The sequence below is a fragment of the Condylura cristata genome, unplaced genomic scaffold, assembly GCF_000260355.1.
Source record: "Condylura cristata isolate star-nosed mole 26May11 unplaced genomic scaffold, ConCri1.0 scaffold00016, whole genome shotgun sequence".
Lineage (NCBI taxonomy): Eukaryota > Metazoa > Chordata > Mammalia > Eulipotyphla > Talpidae > Condylura > Condylura cristata.
The window spans coordinates 27,314,905-27,340,380 of record NW_004567117.1 but is presented as its reverse complement, the minus strand read 5'-3'; the positions used below and the strand labels follow the sequence as shown (position 1 = coordinate 27,340,380).

Here is a 25,476-nt window from a genome sequence, read left to right as displayed (position 1 = left end):
AAAACATCAGGAAGGGTGTAAGTTGATGATGAGGTTTTAGTTGATGTCTTCTACCATTTAATGAGTAGTGGTGTCTTTCACTTAATTAAGGGAATAATACAATGAGGTTTGAGTAAATGAGTGAGCAATTTTTAAGTACCAGTTGGAGATGCCTTTGACATACCTAAGTGTAGGTAGAGATAAAGTTGAGTCTATTATCTGAGACACTATTATTTATCTTTTATTTTATTCTTACTCCAGTTAATATGAATGTGAGCAGAAACAGAATTTTAATTAGCTATAAACCACTTATGTCTAGGATATGAGTGGGAAAAATAAGAACTCTGGAATATAAATACTGTCCTCAAAAAGGCAATTTTGTACATAGAAAGATAGACTTTTTTTTTCTCTCTGGTCCTTTATTTGAGATAATTTCTAAAAATTGGGCATCTAAGTCTAAGTCAAATCAAATGAGATAGTTAAGGACTGAAATTTGTGAACTGAAGTAAATACATGGCATGAGATAGAAAATGTTTGGAAAAGAGGCCATTCTTGAAATCTCACTTGAAAAGAAGGATCTATATCTAGAAAGGGAAATAGCAGAAGAATGAAAATTAATAAGAGTCAGAATACAACACATGTCTCGACAGCATTTAATAGACTGAGTTCCCCATGTTTTTAAGCAGAATTGGGAAGTTAGATTAAAAAAAAAAAGGAATGACCTATCTAATTACTTTAACTGGGAAACTTAAGGGAGTAGAATATAAAAGATGAATGGGTGGAGAGGAAGATTACAAAGAAGCAAACTCAATATCTTACTTTAGGGAGATTTAGGGAAATTTCCAAATGAATTGGGTTTTGAAAAACATGATTGTTCTAGGGGAAGTAACTAACAGAAATAACTATTGTATATGGATGATCCATAGGAGAGTGAATTTGGAAAAGGCAAAAGGTTAAAGAAAAAACATATGTAAATGTCAGACATTACATAAGAATAATGAGGAGAAATGAGAAAGAAACCTGTGCTATAAAGAAAGACATGTCTCATAAAACACACACACATTTTACCACATGCAAACAGGTGAGAGAGGGTCAAAGGCCCTGAGGCAGAACCACATTTAGAGTATAGTACATAGTCTGTTTCTGTAATGGAGTTTTACTCAACTACAAAAAAAGAGAACAAAAGCAAAAGATGCTTGCAAGACACAGAACATCACAGAATTTTAAAAAGAAGAGGAGAAAGGAAGGAAAGAAGGAGGAAGGCAAGATAAAGGCAACCAAAAGAAGCTGACATTAAGAAGTGACACAGGGAACATGTATTTAATTTCCGTTCTCTGTTATAAAATGTTAACTCATGTGTGCTGAATATTGGAGGGCCTGAATCATCAGTTACTGTGTAGACAATTGTATTGACAGTTGCTTTATTTTCCAAATCCAATAATGAAGTACAAAAGCCTTCAAAGCCTGGAAATAAATGGCCTCTGTGCTTACTCAGGAATCACTTTGATTGGCAAATAACTGTAACCGCATCATTACCATTTAATGTCTCGGGCAGTTTCAATGGTACCTGGAAGATAATAAAGAGTTGTCAGTATTATTCATATATTTTAATTGCCCCTATTCACATTTCTTTTGTTATCCTGTGGGCAAAATTGTAACACTTGGTTAGGCTTACAGTGGATAAAGGAGACATAATAGTCCAGACTAAAATACTCTCCTAAGCACCCATTACTTCAGATAGCTATGAGCAACAATATAGCTTTGCAATAAAACCTATTTACTGGTAAAAAATAAAATTGCTTTTAACAGCTTTATTGCATGCAAACAATTAAAATAATTATATCAAGTTGCAGCTGCTGTTCTGGTACGTCAGGCTAAGAAATGAAGTTAAAGGGACCAAAAAAAACAAAAGGAAAAATGTGTAAATCCCAAGAGCAAATGAAACAACAGTGTGAAACCTGTTCTCTTTCTTCCAAAGTTCCTTCCTGTTCATACAGTAGTAAGAATTTTCTAATATACATTTCCATGTTTACAAAAAAAATAAATTTATATACTCTGAACCACCAATTTTTTGTGAGGAATAAGAAAATATCTCTTTACAGAATCCTTCAGAAGTCTTTTGACTATTTAGAACACAAGTCATATACCCTGTGGTATGTTGAACAAACTGGAAATCTCACCATCTCCAAAGTTTTTTCTTGACCACAAACTTTATGTTTTAGTTTCAGGAAAACAATTGTGTATACTTAGATTTCAGTAAGAAATTGCAAATAACTTCTATTTTCCCAGAATTATGTGAAGTTCTGTGAGTTCCTGTTCAGCCCGCACTTCATTGTTTCTACATTTTTATTCACATGCATGGTTGAATAACCTAACAAACAAGAATAACCTCAGAAGATAAAATTGAATCAAAATTAAATGTTATGCTCAAACTAGTATTAGGAGTCTGGTCCTGTAAACCATGCTCATTTATTTATTCATCATATATGTCCCAAACATCTGTTATATGTTAGCATTCATTATTCATGTAGAATGAATATGAGAATAAGGCGCAGCCTCTGACTTGAGACATTTATAATATATAGTGAGAAAAAGGACAAAATAAAAAGTCACTGCAAAATTACTAACCCTCAAGGAAAAATGTAAACAAAATATACAGTATTTCATTCAGTATATCAAGTTAACTTTTCTTTCCAAATCTATGACTTAAAGCCATGTTTATTACTGTAAAGTTTAATGCCATTTAGAAAATAAAAATAACCACCATTTATTGCATCTGCTAAGCTTCAGAATCCATGTGCAGTACAAAATTTTTTTAATAGAGATGGGAAGCCATATTGGATGAAGGTAATAAGTCAAATTCTAGTGTCAGATTGTTACAGGGCAGGGAAAGGGGCATCTCTGAACACCCAAACCTGCCCACTCTAAGAAAATTCTGCTATCTGCCTCATCACAACAAAAAATATGAGACCTTTAATGAAAAGGAATTTTAGTATAATTAGTGTGCAATTCAGAAAAGACAAAGTATATAGTTTCTAAATCAAATACCCCCATGTTACCCATCCCCTCATGGGTAAAAAGTCTACCCAAAAGGGATTGGCCCAAAGTAAGGCCTGAAAGCCCACCACAAGTCTAAAGCACCTTCTGGCAGGGACCAATGTAAAAGGGTCAGAAATGGCCAGATAACTCTGGCAAGAAAAGCCACATGATACCTTCCTTCCGATGCCATTCAATTCTGTATTTTCATTTGCAAAATATACTCAGTTTCATATTTTAATCTTAATACTGTATTAAACCTATTTTCTTCAAAAGACTGTTTCAAGATGAAGCTGTTTCCAAGAGAGTCCCAAGGGAAAGGCTCTTTCAAAATTCACCCAGATTGGAGAAAGCTATTGGCTATGTACCCATGGCATTATCTAAAATAGCATCACTCTTTTTAGAACAAAGTCATTTCTCTAGTCTTAGTGTTGCTTTTCAGAGCAATTAAAACCTGAAGGCAATGCCTCAGGCATTTACATAGTTGGTCATTAATATAAAAGTGAGAAGGGCATTACTTAGCTGCAGTTATCAGACAAAGAATTTACCTTTGTTTCTGAAGAGGAAAAGAAAAAAGTATATTAATGTTCTTTCTTCACTTGGCTTTTTCTCCCCCTGCTGATAATTAGAGTATTTAGAAAATAAAATAGCTACAGACTCTTATCAGGCATATGTAAGGTATTAAAAATGATTGCATGTATCTCTTTTTCATTTGCAAGAAGCAGACAAGTTATTTTACAATTATTATGCATTTACCTGAGGCAATCTCAAAAAGATTCTACTGCCAAGATTATTGTGAAGCATTTTCAAAATCTCACTTTTAAAGTATACTTGTAGAATAAATCTTTCCGTATTAGGAGAATGTTTTTTTAACTGGGAAACTTCTGTAAGCTGAATACTAGACGCAAAAATGTAATTTGTAAATTCAGGAATTAATAGTGAGAATGTACAAGGATATCTACTTTGTTTTATACTCAAGGGAAAACAAAGACTATTGTCAAAAAAAAAAAGTAGCATGGTTTTCACTTACTTCATAGGTTAGCCAGTATCCCAGGGTAATGCTTGATTCCAGTTAAATAGAGTTGTGAATAGTAACCTTTTTTTTTTTGAAAACTAGGGCATGTGGTTGTTTAAATAATTGTGTCTCACAAGATAAAATGTTTTGCATACTTTTTACATTATTTGGCTGTTTACTTTTGCAACTGCTGTTTTCAAAATCAGCTCCCACTCAAAAACTGGAATTCATCAATGATCATACAAATCCAAAATCTTTGTGTTCTCATACTTAAAAATATATAGCACAAAATTCAAATATTTAATTTGTAATTCTGTGTGTTTTCTGAATATTAAATCTACATTTCCAAGTGACTGCCCACATGGTTCCACAAGCCAAACAAAATTTGTAAACACATTATTTCAGTCTCCACCAGCCCTCCTTCAGCACATGTGTTATTTTAGTTTGTATTTTGATTTAATTACTGTTTACCATTCACCAGAAATTATAAACTAGTACTTTTAATTATTCTTTCTCTCTGCACATCTACTTGATCACTGTATCTCCCAAACTTTCTCTTGAACTTTTCTTTGGGCCTAGCTTTACATCTCTCTCCCCTTTGGGTTATGTCAGTTCAGAGTCTCATCTGATTCCTACTCTGAAATATTTCATTATTTCCTCACTCTTATTACTGTCAGCAAATAGCTCTTCATTCAAGTTAACACCCCATACTGTTGCTAGAGCTATCAGCTAAAAATTTTGAATCGTATTGAACTTTAAAAGGTACTTAAGATATGTGAAGAACAAAGACCATAATCTCTTAAGCACAAAAGGATGTCTTAAAATTCTGAGTTTTCTGTGTCACATATTATCATTACTAAAGTCAAACAAATCTTTACTGTTCGAGTACTTTGTAGACAGCATTCCTTCAGTTAAGGAGTGTTCTTTCTCTGTTTCTCCTTGTAGCAAAAACTCAGCATAGAACTTCCTGCACATCTCCTCTTGAAGCACATTCCATACACTTTGGTCAAATTAGTAGGTTTTTTTTTTTCCCTTATTTCCATGAAAACTTGTGCAAGCTTATATTAAAATAATTATTTCACATTGCCATATATTTCTTTTTAATTATCACTCTGTCTTGTGAGCTTTTTGGTGATTAGAACTGGGACTAAACCCCAACCTCTGTAGAATCATCACAGAATAGTCAAGATTTAGTAAAAGGCTCCCAATTTTCTTATTTCTTGCTCCCTCTCCCAACAACAGGTTAACCAAAGACTATAGATCTGGTACCTGAACCAGTCACATAAACCAGCTTTTGGCTGCCATGACAATAATCTCCAGCAAGAGCACACCTGAAGTAACCCTATTCTATTGTAAAACTTTCCTATTTCTCTTCCTCCTTTGAGGCATTGCCAAATGCTATTGATGGTGGTTGACTTCCTTGCATCTGAATAAATATCCTGGGCTTGTTCTTACTTGTGTAGTCTTTTTTTAATTGTTTATGACATCTGTTTTTGACTTTGCTATTAAAATTGACATCCACATCTCTCCATTTTGTCACTGGCCTGGGAAAATGTGGTCTATCAAGCTTTTATAGACTCAACTACTCATATAAGTAAAAGTTCTATCAAATACTGACAGCCTGTTGCTCATAGAGTTATAATCAATAGGAAGGAAATAATATTATAGGAGAGTAGAATAGGAAGGTTCTTGCCTTTCAAAAGTGAAATAGAGTTTGCTTTGCTTGAAAATGAGAGACTGACTGACTTAAAAATATTCTCATAATCTATTTCTTGTTTCTCACTTTGGTAAAGAAAGCCAGAAAATATTCTTAGTTAGTAGAAAACAATTGAATTCTTACAACTTGCAGGACATAGGCTAATTTAAATTTGAGAATTGCATGGATTTTCATTTAACTGACATAGTAGTAAGATGGCTTTTCCTTAATAAAATGACAACCTGATAGTACAGTTATTGTTTCTTAAATGCAGTAATGTGAAAGTCTCTGAATCAAGTGAAATAATCCTTGGGCTATAAAAGCAGTAAGCCATTCCCTTTCCTTGCTTTATTGCAATGTAAAAATTAATATCATTATACTTACTAACCTGAACAAATAAATATTCTCTGAATGATCACGTTTCCTTTTTATTAGGAATTTCATAATAATAAAGACATTTAAATTTCCCTTTACAATATCTTCAAATTAAATATCTCAGATGAAAATAAGATAAACAATGTGATCAGAGTAGTGAGGATAAAGCCAGTTAAAAAGAAATTGCTTTTATTACCAGAAAAGCACCTGTCTCTTTTCTAAGATAGTCTCAGAATATCTTTTTCTTTTCTTCTTAGTTCCATTCCTATGCCATTTTCCCACTCTACTCCCACCTCTCTCTTTCTCAATACCCCTTCTTCACTCCTTCTTTCCTTTTTGTCTTCTTTCTCATGGTTTTCTTCCACAAAATGAGGTTATCTGTATATTACAAACTCAAATCTGGTAATATTACAGTCAAGAAGAAGTCACTAACCAAATGAAGTGTAAGTTAAGTGACCTCTTTTATCAATCCAATTTTTATATACTTCTAATTATAAAATTATCACCTGATGTCTTTCTACAATTGCATGAAATAGAACATATTTATAAACTCATTCTAAAATCTATAGCCCTTATATAATCCTTTACTTCCTTCATGTGTCACAGCAAAATAGTGAAATTTGGAATCCCACTGCCGTTGTCTTTTAGACAAGTTTTACTTGATATGGTATGGTGACTAAGATTGGTAAAAGGAAAATAGAAAAATTGTAGGTTTGAGGTAGGAGTTAAGGAGTTAATTGGTTAGGTTTTGGGTATGTAAATAAACTCATTACTGGCCATGGGTTTGTCTTGTCACTTGTTAAAACAATAAAAATCAAAACAAAGGCAATAATTAAGTGGATAGATTCCAGGAAAAGTTTACCACCTATAAAGTCCCGCTTTTTTCATAGACTCAGAATATATTCGTTTTATATATTTCATATGAATGTACTAAAACTTGAAGAAAAGTTCAGTTTAATTGGAATTCTAAGATACTAGTAGTATTATGAGCAACAGAAAAGATGTACCAATAAGGGCAAAGTTTTTTGTGGCTTTTTAATACATCCTTTGTATGCGATTCAATTTCTTGACAGTCCATGACATTCTGCTGCTTGGTTTTTGGGCTCAACCTTGGGGTGTACATGCTGCTCTGTACATCACAGTCCATTGGGGATCAATATGAACAATAAATTAAAATCCATGTGAGACTCTGAAAAAATGAAAACAACCCTGGAGGGAATTTTCCATCCAATTTATGCTTAAGGGCAAAATCAGATGAGACCAGCCATTCTTCTGTGTTCTCTGTCTCTATGAGTTGTTCAAAAAACAAAGATTATGTTTATCCCTATGATGACACTTCAAAGACTTTAAAGCAATACAGACAATGTGCTATCTTACAAACAACAAATTTATGACAAGAAGATGACATATAAGGAGCATTCTGTTTCCTTTGTACCTGTGCCAAACTTCTGCTAACTCAGATTTAATATATTACCTATTTGCTCTTCAGGTTACATTCAGAAGAACAGGCATTTTAGAAGAAAGACTGTAATAACTTTATATTAAATGAATAAAGTGTTAGGGTCTATTGTGCATTCAGCAAGACATGGTTCAGCAAGACCATGGATAATTTAATTGCTTTTATTAACATTCACCATAAATGAACCCTTTGTGCTGCACTGCTAGAGCTTCTTCCACTGCAGAAAAATAATCTGTTGATAGATTTTATTGTTATATTTTAAATCCCAAGAAACCTGTAATTCCAGGAGGGTATCTTTGTCAGCATTCCAAATTTGACATTTGTCATGTCCTGGTCAGCCGGTGCCATATAGACTCCCATTCTCTTCCCTTCTCTGTGAGTTATTTGATTACTTGGAGTAGATATCAGCATTCACCTCCAGCAATTATATTATTTCATGTAAAATATAAAATATTTTGTAAGATATTAACATTTGATAAATTTGAGTGGTGAATATGCACTTTTTCTATCTGGGTACAGAATATTTATTTCATGAAACACTCAAAATTTAGGCCAGAATGAAATAATTTTATCATAAAATTGTTCAAATAAAGTTAAACATCTGGTTTATTTAATCATAAAATTGCCTACGACAAACATCTAACTTATTTAATATAGTTACAGTGACATAAATCATCAAAGGCTAGTTAAGTAGCTTCCTTAGCCTAAAATTCAGTAATGATGTATACATTTTATATATGTTCTGTATGCTTAGATATAGTTCTTTTGTTACTATAGAGATGTGAGCCTAAATATAAAGAACTAGATCTATAAAAATGGAAATGCAATGAGATAGATACCACTGAAAAATAAAAAATCCTATCAGTTACATAATGCCATTTAAGTGTTACATAAAACTTGGAAAGTCAGTCAGGAAGGCAATAATAATTCCAGTTCTAAAAGATAAACAGAGACTCAGAGAACTTAAGCAATTCATTCACAGTGAATTTTAAAAGTAAAGATAATCTCTTTCCATTCTTCTACCTCTGAGGTCAAAACATGGGTGATCCTTTCCCTGGAATCAGAACTGAGAATGGCTGATATGATTGACACACACACTAGACCATAGCCAGAGCTGGCACTCTTGGATTTCTGTCTCTGTAGTCTTATTGCTCTTTTCTTCTCACTGGCATATTCACAAATATTATAGCAACTGGCATGCTCCTCAGTCTTTTGCCCATTATTTCCACTTTCCCAAGGGTCTCGTCATTCCCTATTCTCTAAGAAACTCCACTCATTATTCAGGTCTACCCCAGGTCTCACTACATCAGTAAGTCTATTATCCAGAAACCACTCAGGACACTTGGCAGATCCCAAAACATATTTGACTTCAACATAATAGTTTTAAACCTAGTGTTAGAGGTGTAAATACATTGATTTTTAAATTAGGTAATTTGACTTAACCTTTAACTTCCATCAAGTAAAACTTGTAGACTTGGTAAGGCTGTTTAATATTCTTATGTTTTGCTTTTTATTATCATTAAAAACACTTCAATATAAAATCGGGTAATATTTATAAATTTTAATGAACAGAACTAAGAGTAACATATTTCAAAGTACTTTGCAAATCATTGCCAAGGTGTTACTTGGATTTTCAATATTATTATTAGTTCCACAAAGATCTCTCATAGAGCTATGCTTTCTCTCATGTATCAATGTTATTTATTTGTCATGGAATCAATAAATACTTGGTAAATAAATAAGAATAATGAGTCCAATTTTATTTGAAAATATTGAAGTAGGTTGGTAATTCCTTATTCTTTTGCAAAATTCAACTATACGCTAAGGATTGAACAAGAATAAAAGTAGTAACTACAGCTAGAGTTGATGAATAGGGTAACATGAATTATTGATACAAGATTTTCATTCTCTAGTTTCTTCTCTTGGATTGCCTTGATTGCAAGCTTTATCATTAAGCTAATAAAGATGTGATGAATATTAGCAACGAATTAATTACTCATTATAGCAATAAGTAAATTATTTTATCAAATAAAATGAATGCTGTAATACTGGCATAACCAAGATTTATAGACAGAATTTGAAATTCTCACTGTTAACCTATTCACTAATGAATTAATAGGTAGATAAATTAATCTGTCTCCTTCATTGTATGACATATACCAAATGACTAATGTACATTAACAAGGTAACTAATAAAAATAATACAACTTGCCAGTATGTTTGAGAAAGGAGTCACATAGTTCTAAAATACTTACTATTTGTTTGGTATTACTTATGTGAAAGTAAGAAAGCTTGGTGTACCCAACAGAGAACATAAATGAAAATTTATAAAGCTCCATTATTATCATCTCCTTCATACATTTGCCAGTAGTTGGAGAATTGTAGACTTTAAAAGGATTGAATCAAACTAAAAAGACAGTTAATTTAGGAAAAGAAAACATTTTTGTTTGGTGTTCTGCAGAGGCTAAATCCAGGGGTAGGGAAACTCTGAGCATGTGACATTTATTGGAAGTTTAATGCATAAAAAATTATTCATATTTCAGTGATGGTTAAATTACATGATAGTTATAATAATATTCAATTTATTTGCTTTGTTTCCTAGAAGCCTATTGAATTAGAATAAATATTTGTTCAAATTATTACCTCTCATTTCTCTTATTGTGGGGCCATTACAGAGTAGCTAGTACCCACTTGTCTTATAGCATATAAGAGTACCACTGCAGAAGATATATAAAGCATCTGTTTGATATAACATTGAAGCACATGACTGTGAACCAGAGAAAAAGGTGAAACACTAATCTGCCCCATGATCTGCTTTCTGCTTGAAGGTAGAACATTCATTCATCATAAACACTCTCAGCCAGAAAAGGCCAAAAAACAATGAAGCATCAGTAACATGTAGTATATCTAGTTCTCAAATATTTATTGCTACCTGCCATTTTCCACTAAAAGAAATGGGATTCTGAAAAAAAGTCAAACACTAAAGCAGTAAAAATACTGATAAACCTGGATCATTGTATAGCTGCAGAAAGTAAGGAAATAAAAACAAAACCTATCAAGAACGCACAAGATCCATATTGGAAGAGCTCAGACTTGCAGACCTGGCCCAATTATTCAAAATAATGATGCCCAGTCAAAATAAATAATGATGCCAAAGAATAAAATAAAAATCCATGAAACTATATCAGTGTATATCAATGAATAAATAAATGGGTAATAGTAAAAAAGGAGAACCTGAAAGATTTATTCCCTTATCCTCACTTTAACATACAAGGAAACAGCGATTTATAGGTCAACTGATCTGCTCAAGTTCATGGACCATGTGACTCAAAGATTGAAGCAGTTGTAAGCCTTTATATTTTTATTCTTTTTGAACATTAGAGTAGGATATTTTTTCACACAGAAGAAAACTGTGTGAAAATAAATTCTCCACTTCCATAGAATTTCTTTGGTTTATTGCCTTTGCTATTTTACAGTGTTGTTGTTGAAGTATAATACCTATAAATTATTATTTATATGGCCACCCAGCTCCAGGATGCTTACATTGAATAAATATATACTTTGTGAATAGTTGAACATATTTAACATTTTTGAGTGATTCAAACTTACGTTTTGGAAATTTTTGTCTGTTGTTTACTAATTGTCAGAAAAACAAGAAAAGTTAAGCATCCGGTGCTTGATATATAAAATACTTTGCCAACAGATACTGCTTCTTTGAAGTTTTCCTTTAAAACACTTCCCCACTCTAAAGCTCTTAAAGAATTACCCTTCAGAATTTCTAAATCTCTGTCACAGATTCATATCTTTTCAGAGACAGTTATAAATAATTGCTTCAAATATAGAATTCTTTGTGTGTTCATGGTAACATCTTTAGCTTAAAATTTGAAGTTTGAAAAAGCTTTCAGTTTCTCAGAAGTTTTATAGGAAAATTTAACAAAACATAACTACATATAAGATATAGTGCCAGAGTGGAAACCATCAAATGCAGTAGTACCTCAAAAAGATTGAAATCTTACTTGCCCAATAGTCAGTATCCATGCATACACAAAGAACCTCAGGTAGCTATCTGCAGCCAAAGGTAGAAGGTTGTTTTGGTCTGGAATCAGAATATGAAAATTATTCTGGGTAAGGAAGGTGGGATTTTTCCAAAGCCCCCAAATAGAAATAGGATGAGATGGATTCTGAGATGTAGCACAGATAGACTCAAGGTATTATATTTAATAGTGGCATATAGTGTTCCATAGGTTTAGCTTTCTTGACATTAAGGTCTATTTTGTTTACGATATGTGAATAAAAATATATTTTCTTTTCTTTTTTTTGTTTATTTTTTATATATATATACACACCATTCTTTTTACATCCTTTTATACATTTTCATCTCAGTTGTAATCCCCATGGACTTCCCACCACTATTTCACCGGTGTGCCATCACCATGGTCCCGTGTGCTCTCCTGCCACAGTTTTGATCTTGTTCCCTTCTCTTCTCCTATAGAATGTCTCTGGTTTAGTTGTTAGTTAATGTCATTTTTACTTTATTACAATCACTATATAGATTTTTTTCTCCCTAATCCCTTACAGTCCTGCTATGAGTGAAACCATATTTTCTTTATCTTTGTGTCTTATTTCACTAAGCATTATCTTTTCTAGCTCTATCCATGTTGCCATAAATGGCATGAGTTTGTCTTTTTTGATTGCTGGGTAATATTATCTTGTGTATATGTACCACATCTTCTTGATCCAGTCATCTATTTTTGGGCATTTGGGTTGATCCCACAACTTCCCTATTGTAAATAGAGCAGCAATATACATAGGGGTGCAGGTGTCCTTTTCAGTTAATGTTTTTGTGTTGTTTTTTTTTTTTTTTGGTTGCTATCTAGGGGTGTAATTGCTGGATCATAGGGAAGCTCCAGTTTTAGCAGTTTGAGAAACCTCCACACAGCTTTCCATAGTGGTTGTACCATTGTGTATTCCCAGCATTGGTGTAGGAGAGTTCCCTTTTCTGTACAACCTTGTCAATATTTATTGCTGATAGTTTTTTTTTTTTTAAGTATGTGCCATTCTCACTGGTGTGAGGTGGTATCTCATTGTGATTTTGATTTGCATTTCCCTTATTACAAGTGATGCTGAACATTTTTTTTTCATATGCCTGTTGGCTGTCTGTGTTTCTTTGGAGAAGTGCCTTAAAAAGACATTTTATATAAAGAATCTTGCAGAGGCAGTCATCCCTCAATGGTTTCCCAGTGAGCTGCAAGATGTCTATGTACTGGCACTCAAGGAGGAAATATGCCAAAGCTTATTTAATATGTCAAAGCAGATACTCCATAGTAGCCCATATTAATGAAAGAAAAACACTCAAACATCTACAAATTATATACAATAAAGTGTTTACAGTAGACATTAACAACAATTAGAAGTGAATATTTTTATTGACTTAGAATTTTGATAGAGTAAAAGTCTAATACATTTAGAATCAAGTAAAAAGATCTCTGTAAAAAGAGCAAGGCAGATCCCTGTCTCAACAAGGCTCCTTCCTTTGATCCCTGACAACTCATAGAATAGAATATTCTATATAGCAACTCATAAAATATTACCTTATACAGTACTAATGTCCTCTACATACTGGTGTAGTTTGTTGTATGTATTTAGTCCTTGAAGTCTCATAATGACACTTTGAAATAAGAAACTCAAACAAGAGTACACCACCTCCCTGGTGGTGCAGCGGGTCAAAGCACAGCAGTACTATGAAGCTATCTGGAGCCACTGAAGCACACATTTGATCCCTGGCCAGAGAGGTGACCCACATGGTACAGGGGACATCTCCTGCCTTGCCACTGCTCCCCTCAGCAATGTGTTTCAATCTGCCTTTCTATGGTGAATCCTCTCATCCCCTCACCTCTGGCCTATACCCCAGTTCTTGTATATATAAATAAATAAAATATTAAAAAAAGAAATATAAAAAAAAAGAAACTCAACAAAATAACACAATTAATGAGTAACAGAAACAAATGTCAATATTATGCATACAGGTGTCAAAGCTGTGCATTGAAATTATGGAGTTGTAGCTCATAACATAGTACTTTTTAGCCCTCCAGTATACTGTTGTCAGTGAGAGGAACTGAAGAGTTAAGCCCTAATACAAGGTTTTTCATTACACTGTCTGTCTGTGGCCATACAAAGACTGTATAATCTCGATGCTATGCCTTATATTCAGTGCATATTAATTTTAATTCCTCTGTTGTTTTGATTTTTTAATTTTTATTTACCTTATAACAGGGAGTTTGTATCTGTTGATTACATTTACTGCAGTTTGCCCATTCCCAGCCTGCACTTCTGGTAACTGTTCATATATTATCTTTATCTATAAATTTGCATGTTTGTTTTAGCTTTCATATGTAAATGAGATCCTATTTGTCTATCTCCACCTGACTTATTAAATATAATTTTTTCAATGTTCCTCCACATTGTTGCAAATGGCAATAATGTGTTTTTTTAAAAGAGACACTGAAATTACTTTGGGTAGGCAATTTTTCTTTGTGTTTCTAACAGATGGTGCAGACTGTTAACCATACCTGGATTTTAACTATTGAAGATTCAGTCTATCAGTAGCAACCAAATCTTCCCTATCTCCCCCCTCTTTATACACATATAGTCAACACTTGTCACTCATTATTGAGTTCCCATCAAACCAGTATAGCATCACCATATGGAAGGAATTCTCTGCTTATTAAAATAGTACTTGTAATAGTATTTGTTCAATATTTATGACATGATATATTACTAGGAATTTTTAATATAAAGCAAAACAAGTTCAAGTGAATTATCCTTTTTATTAAGCAGATATTCATAGAGGTGGCCACCATTAGTACATTCCTTTTGAGTCTCACAGCCCAATTCTGTGTTATGCGTTAAATGAGAAATGAGGGATCCAGTGATGCTTACCCTCATAGTCGCTGAATCTCAATCTCTCTCTCTTTTTTTTGTTAAAGATTTATTTATTTATGCTATAGGGGTACAGACCAGAGGTGGGGAGGGTGAGAGGATTCACCAGAGATAGAGTGGAGAGCAGAACAGGCAGATCTACTGAATTACACTGCTTGAGGGGAGCAGTAGGCAGGTCAGGAGAGGTCTGCCATGCCATGGGGGTCAGCTCCCTGGCCAGGAATGGAACTCGTGCTCTAATGGCTTCAGTGAGCTTCACAATGCAGTGCTTTAACCCATTGCACCACAAGGGAGAGCCCTCTCAATCTCTTTTAAGCAACAAGATTTAAAAGCTGGTATATTTCAAGTAAACTTATACAGCATCCAGCTTAATAGAAAGTGTTTTCTAAAAAAAAAAAAGTGTTTTCTAATAGCTGAATATTTAGACTGTGATTATTATTATTTAATAAGTATTAATTATATTAGAATTAGCATGTTCCTATTTTGTATAAATATAACTTTTGGTACTATAAATGAAAGTACATATAGCATTTTAAAAAAAAGGAGTAGTGGGGTTGAATGTGGTACTTTAGTGACAAATGCATTGCTAACATGTTTCTTTAATCTTTCATTATGCTTGCTGCCTGGTTATTGTCTCACCAACCTGTCCAGTGGCCCAATTTAATGCTTTTCTGTGTTGTCTTATTTCTGTCTTCCATGCTTGTCCCAAAGTTCCTCCTCTGCTACTCAAAGTCCCATTGTTGCCAGGATGCCAACATCATTTCTACAAAAGCTATCTGTATGCATTAGAGATTTTTGTTCTAAAATGCAAGTCCTGAACCTTAAGCTCTGTCTATTAATGGTGCAAGACAGAAAATGGGGATTCATATTAAGTACAGAGTAGATCCAAGCTTCAACAATCAATATTTAAGTGACTGCTAAAATAGTCAGAGAATGAAAGCCATTAAACTCAAAATATAACTAAGTGAACAAAATGTTTGTTTTGAGATGTCATTATAAGCCACTTTAAACCATTTGGGATTAAAGTTTGAGCATAAGTAAACTAAAAATAAAATGTGTGTTTCTGTTTTAAGGCGTAAAGAAATCACTGACCTTGGAGGCTGCTATAAGAACACAAGTCAACATCTGCAAAAAAAGAGTGATGTCTTTAGGTTTTTTGGTGTCAGACTTTTTTTTTTTTAAGATTTATTTATTTATGCATACAGAACTGGGGTACGGGCCAGAGATGCAGGGGCTGCTGGAGGCTTCACCAGAAACAGAGTGGGGAGCAGATCGACGAAGTACACTGTTGAGGGGAGCAGCTGGAGGGTCAGGAGAGGTCTGCCACGCCATGTAGTCTCCTCCGGGGCAGGCGGGAATCGAACTCACGCGGAAGTGGCTTTAGCTTCTCAGTGCTGTGTTTTAACCCGCTGCGCCACCAGCGGGGGCCCCAGCCTTTTTTTTTTTTTAACCACCTGGTACACCATCTGTACCAAGAATCTGAAAATAAATTTTAAAAAAAATGTACAAATATGTAAGCTTGGAATTAAAACAATCTCCCCCCAGTTCTATATTTAACCCACCACCTGAAAACACATATTTATATGGATTCAGAAAGAAACTATTTCAATTTATTCTTCTTTCCCTACAAGTAGGATTCATTTTTTATTTAGATTATTCCACAGCCATATTTCTTGTCTTTGTTGATTCTCAACTTTGAAAATGCTAAAAGATGGACTAGCTTATCATTTCATTAGCTTCCTAGTAACAGTTCTTCTGAGGAATATTATCAGTAAATTACACCTTTACTGATCGTTATTCCTTGTGCTTATCTTACTTCTCAGATACATTAAGAGAATTTTTGGTCAAAGCACCACATCATTATACATTACATTGTACACATTCAAATTTACTCATCAGCTAAGAAGAATAGTATCATGAGTTCCACGTGATACTCTTTTAATAGCTGCCTACTCCTGTTTTAAAACTTAATTACTAATTACTAATTATAAGAAGTGTGACTATTTCAAGCTTTAACCCCCAGTACATTATGATAATTTTCAAATGTATTTGGGCATTTAAAAACACTTCACATTGTTCAGAAAATTATAAATACCTGCTAAATATTCAATAAATAGTTGTGTTGATATTAAGAATGTAGTGGACCTGCCCCCTAATGGCTGTGCCTGTGGTTGCTAGTGCTCACAGCTACACTCTTCTCTGCAGTATTACTTAGTGTGGAATGAGAGCTGCTTTGTCTACTAAGAGGTTGTGTTTCTTACCCCCACAATTAGTCAAAGGACTGAATAATTAGAAAATACAAAAGACCAGTGTCCTTGCTTTGGGTGTTTCCACTGTGTAATACTATTTATTATGTGGAGATAAATTAATGCTACCCTCCAGTCGAGATGCATACTTGCTTAGGACACCCTTGCCATGTTCTACTCCCTATATGATAATTTTTTTTCCCTTATAGGCACTACCTTCAAAAAAAAAAAAATCACATAGACTTGAGTCTTTTTCTTACGTTTTTCTTCTAGGCAATCCAGCCTCAGATAGAAATAAAGGTAAAAACATTGTGTGCATATCTGTAACTAAGTGAATATATTGTAACCTTCCTGTATCCCAGATCTCAATCTTTGTTATGAAAGAGACTTTATTTTACAGTGAGTATAACCTAATTCATCAATACTTGCATAATAAAAGACTAGGGGAAACTATTTAAATAATTTTCTTTATAAAATATTTCCTTTTAGAAAAAAATTACTATTTAAACAGACTTGATGGCAGAACATCAATTTCCTCAAGGGATTTCCTGGAACAGGAAAATGTGGGGCTATTTCTTTAAAATAGAGACACTTGGGTCCTTAGGAAACCTGTAGGTCAGAATAATAGGATGTCATTTCTAGGACTCAACACATAAAATGATAGCATCTTTACCCATGACCTTTAGTAAAGATGAAGAAAGACAATTATCAACAACACAAAATAATGTTTCGTTGTAAAAAACATGCTCACTTTTACATGGACAGAGAAGCTTTTTAGTAGAGAAACCTTTTATTATAACCTTTATAGTAGTGAAAAAGATGAATGTAGTCAATACCTTGATATATTAATAGTTTGGGAGAAAAAATTGTGTGTGCTTGTGTGTGTGTGTAGAAAGAGAGAAAAAGAGAATGATAAAAGCTTATGAACTAAGTTTAAATAAAGGAAACTGAATAAAAGGCATAGGGATGTTTCTTGTATTGTTTTTATTTCTTATACACTGTAAATATTGTGCAAATGCAAAGTTTTTAAATAAGTGCTGAAGTGGTAAATAATATGTTGCATGATGGAACAATGGTGTGGTGCAATGGAGAATTTATCTGTTGTTTGTCCCCATCAACAGAGTTCTTTAGAGCCCCTGGAATTTCCTGAGTGATAGAAGTTTCTTTGTTATGCTAAGTGAGGTGGATTTCTAGTTAACTTCAGGATATCTGTAAATGTTGACAAATATGGACTTTTGGGTCAGTCCAACTTCCAAGGAATGGTAGTTAATCACTTCACTGCTGATTTAGTAAATAATGCCTACATTCCATTGAAAACTTTAGTCCCTGAGATTTAATAGAACTTGCTGGTTGGTGAACATAACGATGTGCAATCGTTATAAGGTGTTCTGACCTCCAGAGAGAGTGCATGGAGCCTCATTTGACACATTTGTTGATTTTTGTCCTACCGATAACCTTTATCACAAAACAGCAATAGAAAGAAAAATTCTCAATGAGTTGATTCATTTTAATGAACTATTGAGCTTAAGTGAAGCATTTGTACATGTGGAGTTGTGAAGCTTGAAGCTGTACTCCCCATATTATATGTTACATAATGACTGGCAAATCAAAAAAAAATACTAAAAAAGTGATGATTAATTCTCTTGAGAGCATTAAAAAAAAAAAGAACCTGAGTGTTTTGTGGGTATCTTCTAATTACAGGTGGTTTATGTGAAGTACAGGTGACCCCTGAGATTTGTGGCTGGTATCTTAAGTAAGAATGGTTTTATGCAAGTGCATACTTAGACCTTTGAAGTTAAATTCTGGGTAGTTAGTATCAAAACAGAATTAAATTTTATCTCATCAAACGACATCAGATAAGAGGTGTCAGACTATTTCTGGGGTTTACTGTTCAGTAGTAAATAGTGAATGCACCAAATGTTCTCCTCTTTCAGTGGCCTCCAGAGTTTGCTTTCATCTCACAGAACTGGGGAGTCATTAGCTCCATTTATTACTGCTGGCTCTAGAAACCACCGCAGAGTATTCAAATCAAGGAAATCTATGTGCTAGATGTTCTCACAGAAATTCAGATTCCAATTACCTTGACATATGTACATTCTTGTTTTATTTGCTCTATAGTACCTCTTTGGTCACTAAAAATGTATAATTTTATATAAACATACCACCCCAGACATGTGATTGTCCCATACATGCAACTGGTGAATGAAGATCAAATGTATGCACCATTTCCCCACATTCATCTCTCCCTTGCCTCTATCTCATCTGCCTGTAGTTACAAGTGTGTTCCAATTCATGATCACTTTGCCACTTGTTCAGGTTCTGACCAACAGAAACTACTTACATTTTGGAATGAACTCCCATAGCTCAACCAATTAACTGTGAGATATTTTTCCTAATAGCACAATTCATTTCCCTAATCAAAGCATGTTTAGCATATAATCTATTAGAAATAAATAAATTGCCATTGTGTAACCATAGATCAATAATTGATTATAGTACTTAAATGTCCCTGTTGCTAAAGTTATTTAACTTTTACATTGGAAGAAATATCTGAAAATCTGTTCTTTCTTGAGAATGCAATAGATACAGAGGTATAGAAGATACAATTTGAAAGACTAGGGGAAGCCAGAATCACAAAAGATAACTAATGAGCAATATAGTACTTTGGACTTCAGTCTGTAGGAAAAAAAAAAAAAAAGACACTCCAAGTTCCTTTAAAGGGAGCATACGTTATCTGACTTGTGACTTAAGAAGATAGATTGGGTCAAGGTGTGAAGGGGAAATTATAGAGGAAAGATAATAGAAAAGTCAGGAGTCTATTTCACAATTGCCCAGGCAAAGAATGACAAGGATCTGAACAGGAGCTGTGGGAGTGGCACTTAATATACAGGACGCCTTGATTGGATGTAAGGAAGGGGTAGAATCTTATTTATGCTTCATAATGGAGAAGTTCAAGGATTCACATTCGTGAATACTGAAGGCAGCATGAATTTGAAGTCAACCCAAAGGAGGAAGGTGGTTTACTGGAAATTTGGGGCATTTCTGGGTAGCAGAAACACTGAAATAAAGTCTAGTTTTGATGTGGAGAAAGCTGAAGTAAATAAAGAAGCAGTTGTATTTCTTTACTCTAAATATCCATATTTCCTCTCCTGTCGCTCTATAGTGAGAAAAATCTATTAACAAGATCCCATGTTATGGAAGACCATTTGAATTCCCAAATTCTTTCATGAATGCTACTTTACTGTAATGAGTGTCATTAGCCTGCATTGGGGTATGATTTGGGGAATGGCATATGGAGTCAATGACCCTTTAGTGGGACTCTCCTACACATAGATTACATATAAATACATCAATTATCCCTAATTGAAACAACATAAATCATTACATAGCCATGTAAACAGGTCACCTCATTATCTTACAATGGACTGGTGGTATTTTGGAAATGCGTTTGTTTTTGTGTGTTTCCTTTTTAAAAATGCAGCTCTTGCTAATAGACTGTAAGTACTAAAATTTAAGAGACTTTTGATATTACCTGTATTTTATTATTTAATGTTTAGGTCTGGTCTACTAGATTATGTCCATTTCAAATTGGCATATGCTTTATTGCTATATTACTTATGTAATCATTTTAAGCTTAGTATCCTATATAAATGGTATCTACACCAGGAGAGACAGGAGAGCTCTGCTGCACTGTGTGGGTCACCTCCCTGGCTGGGGATCTAACTTATGCTACAGATGGCTTCATTATGCTGAGACTTAATCACTTGTACCAACAGGGAGACCCATAACCCTTTTATTTTTGAAGCACCTTTTCAATCTTTATTCAGAACACTTTATATATTAGCCTTTTGAAAATATTTTATATACCAACTGGCACAAAGAAAAATATTGATAAATATAAATCTATATCTTTTATCTCAATATAATTACATTTTCATTTTGGCAGGTAATTCTACTTAGAGCTTTGCATGCCCTATGTGTAATAGCACATTTTTGTAAGCTAGAAATAGGAAATGTGAATATCTTTGAGACTTTTCAACTTTGATTCTAAGACTAAATATGGAAAGAGCTAAGACTCTATTCTAAGTTTATCATCATTATTATTACCCATTGTAATAGACCTGTTTGGTGATGGAAATTGATGAATAACATTCTGTTGTTTTACAGGGTCAAATTTTGATAAAATAATTTAGGCCAGTGATTTATAGATATGACTTCATCAGAATAATATATGGACTTTACATTTTAAGCTTCAAATGAAATCTCTGATTTACTGGGAGAATTTCATAGAATAATCCCATTATTAAGTCACAGACAAGTGCATAGGAATCATTGATCTGGTTAACATAAACACTTCCCATCCTGCTACCCAATCACAGTGCTCAATTTTCCGTTCACTAAGTCATTTTGCTCAAGAGTCTGCATAGTCTGCTCGTTTTTTTTTTGCAAGGGGGTTCTGATTCATGGTGGTGGGTTTAGTTTGTGTACTGCATTTCTCTAACTGTGGCAGGTTAGAGACTTCTCCAAGTCTCCAAAAATGCAAGAATAACATATACTTTCTTTCTATATTCATAAAGCTAATTGTTTAGTGGGGAATCTTGCATATAGTGAGTAGTTTTGGCATGATACGCTGTAAGTACCAATGAGAGTAGTGGGTACAAACAGCTGGTAATCAGGAAGTTTAGAAACATTTGAGTTGAGTTTTAAAGAATTACATGAGCTTATCCAGTGTGTGGTTGACATTAGTGTTGTTAAGCAAAAAGAGTGTTGGCTCTTCCTTCTTTTAGATATATTTTTCCCACTCCCTATCAGAGCAAGAAGGTCATGTACCTGTTCTTCCCACGTATTGGGACTCTTCCTTTTCTCTCCGGTGTTGTGATGACGATAGTCAAGTTGGTGGCTGTGCTGACAACAACCAAGTAAAGAATGCTATTATCAGCCTCCCCACAGAGCTCATCACTGTCTCTTTCAAGTGTCTCCTTCCATGTTCCCCAAGTCTCTGGTACAAGTAAAAGGTCAAACAAACACAGCTTCTCCACATGTCTCTGCTCCATGTGCCTATTTCAGGTGTTCCTGATCTCTTTCCTGCCTTCTCCCTGTCTTCTCTACTTCTCTCCTCCCTGTCCAGCTTCACTTATCCACCTATTGTCCTTTTTTAAAATAAACTTAATTTATTTTAGAATAGTGTTAGGTTTTTTTTTTTAGTATAATCAATTTTGGATAAATATTTCTCTGTTTCAAATTGTACTGCTGATGTCAGTATAATTTTGCTTTTAGTTCCTATACAACATTGCTTATGACAAAAATTAAATACAAAATATGACAAAAATTGGAGAATAAAGAGGAAATTCTGCATAACATTAAGATAGAAAAACACTTCCTCACTCTCCCACTCCCAAAAACAAACTAAGCAAAAAGAGATGCACAAGATAAAGTCAACATACCTGTTAATTTTTATCTAGTTAGATAATCCGTAAGTAGTTTGGGGTACAAAAGTCAGCATGACTCTTATATCTATTAGAGCATTTACCTACAACTCTTAAGTCGTCTCACATTCCTGGAAACAGATAATGAATATATGCTATTTAACTTTCTCATTTTTGAGTTAAGTGATTCATCATATTGAATTTCAAGAACAAGTAAAGGCAGTTATGATGTCAAATATTATTTTCCCCATAGTTGAATATCTATAATTTGATATTGATTTATTCTTGCTTCTTTTGTATGAGTTCTGTTACCAGATAGAGACCAAGAGTTTTTCAAGGCCTTTTACCTGCCTAGCTGCAGCTTCCCACCGAGGGCTAGAATCACAGATTTGGAAAATATTTATTGGATTATATCAATATTTATATTTAGTTATTTTTTTCAATCATCATATGCTAGAAAATCAAGTAACACTCTGGGGAAACTTCAAAGTAGAAATGCTCTTTATTGGTTTTGATAGTTACACACAATATAGATAGTACAGTTTCCAAGCTGATCATACTATATACATGGCCAATGAGAGAGGCATGCAAACACCACAATTTATGACACAACAAAAACAGTTCCCAAAGCTTTGTATTCGGAACCTAATCCTTTCATTAGGATAAACTTAATTAACTTAGCTAATAAGTTTGTGTATACATGTACTTACAAAACTACAAATTGTCTAAATCTGTAAAATGCATTTAGTAAAATGTGGATAAAGTGCTAATAGAAATGATCATTTTTCTCTAATTTCTTATATCATTTTCCAAATATTTATAAATATGTTAAACCATTATTATTAATTGCACTATGCACTACTCATGCTCTCACTTCTAGCAAAGTAAGAACTTTCAATATTCTGATGAGAATGCTCTGCTAATCACATTCTTCAGAGGAAAAAAAATCACTGATCTCTGAATGATTATACCAAAATAGAGTTGAACACATTAAGGACAATGTATTTTACTAAGGACTTACCCTCCTACTGGAGTAAGCTGCAGATCGATCCTTTCATTGCTAAAATGATTCAGGTGCAGAAAGAAGACAGAGCATCTGTTTCCGGACCTGGAATCCCCTCTGAGACACAAAATGAAAATTCTTCAGATGAACACTGTTATTCAAGCATTGTTTTACCCATCCCTGACTTGTGCTTACATGTGCTTGTGCTGAGAGGTGCTTCACCCTCAGTCTTTGAAAAGTATTCTCTCCATTAAGGTGACCTCTTCCACATCCATCAGGGCATTGTGTCATCAAGGCATTGTGTCAGAGAGGCAAAGGGACGTTGGCCCCGCAGCTGCAGAGGTGTGGTCTGGTTCTGCTGCAGGAGGAAGTCGGGAGTCTGGAAATGGCGGTTTGGATTTCCTCTTCTCTTCAGAAGGTTTAATGGTTAACTGTGATGCTTTTCTCTGTGACAACAGAGTTCTGAGCACATCTGTATCAGATTCAAAGAAGAGCGATTCTTTCCTTCATGTGTTGGGGTTTTCACCTAGTGCCAGAAACCTTTAGAAGGTTGTAACTCTGGGAAGATGAATCAGTGATAGGAAAGCCCTGGTTGCTGTGTCTGAGTGATGCATCACCTCTTGTATGTCCTTGCAGTCAGCAAGACTGTCAGCCAATCACAACATACCCTTTTTATAGCCAGTTTCTGTTTTCTTCATACTCTTTTATAGAAGATTCTGAGTTGCCTGAGACTGTTAGAGATTTACTGTTTATCACATCAGACAGCCTTCTCTCTAGATACCTGTCTTCTGGGAGTTTGGTTGATTTTAGATGAAAGTCTACATGTGCCACAACCAAAGAAGGGATGAAGAATTTAGGAATGTGTTCAGGAGTCATCACAACTTGGAAAATGTCCTTGTCCTTGTTTTGTAGTTTATTTTTTGCTGTGGGCTTTTTCGGCCTGGAACCAGTCCAAGCAAATAGTCTTCAATATCACTCTCCATGACAAGTGGAGATGTTGCCAACAGCATGATTTCACCTTAGGGTGGATTGAGTCGCAGACTGTGTACTGATTGTAATCTCTTTCCTGAAGTACTGGAAGGACACACATCTTTCATTAATCCAGATAGCTCTTCTTAAATCATGCCATGGTCAAACATTATTGGCATGGCAACAAGAGATAAATAGCCTGCTACACTCAACTCAATTCTTCCGTGATTCACATAGCTCCATAACATTAAGGAAAATCAGTCTTCCTATTTTTTTCAACAAACCTTACCAATCTAACTGTTAAATTTATGAAAGAGAATGGCCTAAGGTAAAATAATTCAGTAAATTTATCTTGAAAAATCTATAAAGTTTGCTGCTAAAATATGAACAGGATGGTTTGTCAATTCTCCAGACATATAAAAAAAAATATTTAGTTTTGGTTGGACTCTCTAGGTGGTTTTGTGTGTAATTAATGGTATATTCTTATTGATAACATTTGTGTTCATATTTAAAGCAAGTCCTTTTTCATTTCCAGAGACATCTTAAACATGCCTCTCTCTCTCTCTCTCTCTCTCTCTCTCTCTATATATATATATATATATATATATTTGTAAAGGGGTAGGGAGGAGACATTTTTTAAAGGATTAGATCACAATTTACTTATACATGTATAAAGAAATTCTAGTCACCTAACAATGTGCTAATTTACCTGAAAGAATTTAAAAATGTTCTCTCTTGACTCCCAGGAGCATAAACTATAGATATGTATGGTTTTAATACAATCATTTAACTCTGAATAAGGTAGAAAGAGGGATCATCTTTATGAGAAATGGGAAGTGAGCATGGGTGTGTGAAGGACAGGGTGAGCACCATGGCTCATACGTAACAGTCTAGTGGGCAACTTTGAGAAAGAGAGGAGTATTCAAATCTTGTAACAGTCTTGTAGGAGAACTTGAAAAATTAAAAGTGGACTGTGAAATGCATATGTCAGACAGTCAGGGGAGGATAGTGCTGAGAACATAACTGCAGGCACTCATGAGGTCAAAGACCCACAGTGTCTTTCCATTCACAGTGAATCACACACTCTTGCTTCTTAGATTGAAATTTCCCTTTAAGACCAATTGCTATCTTTAGGATACTCAAAGTCTTACCTAATCATTCAGTCATCACTGTCTGAATTCAGTTGTCCTAAATGCTGATGATGCTCTTTCAACCTGCCTGGTTTCCAAGAGGACAGTCTAGTGGAACAGTTGAAGTTCCATTTCTGTGAGATTTCTGATTCTGTCCTCAATCCTCCTTCCTTCAACTAGCACAATGCCCGGGGGGGGGGGGG

At 34.2% G+C, this 25,476-nt stretch overlaps 1 long non-coding RNA gene across 1 annotated transcript; it reads right to left on the bottom strand.

Annotated features, from left to right (window-relative positions):
- Nucleotides 1-22,195: 22,195 nt before the first annotated feature.
- Nucleotides 22,196-23,637, bottom strand: LOC105853718. The gene is made up of 3 exons (XR_001145503.1): nucleotides 23,370-23,637; nucleotides 23,193-23,291; nucleotides 22,196-22,302 (listed from the first exon to the last, which is right to left on the bottom strand). It is a non-coding gene; the product is annotated as an uncharacterized LOC105853718 (long non-coding RNA).
- Between the last annotated feature and the right edge of the window lie 1,839 nt (nucleotides 23,638-25,476).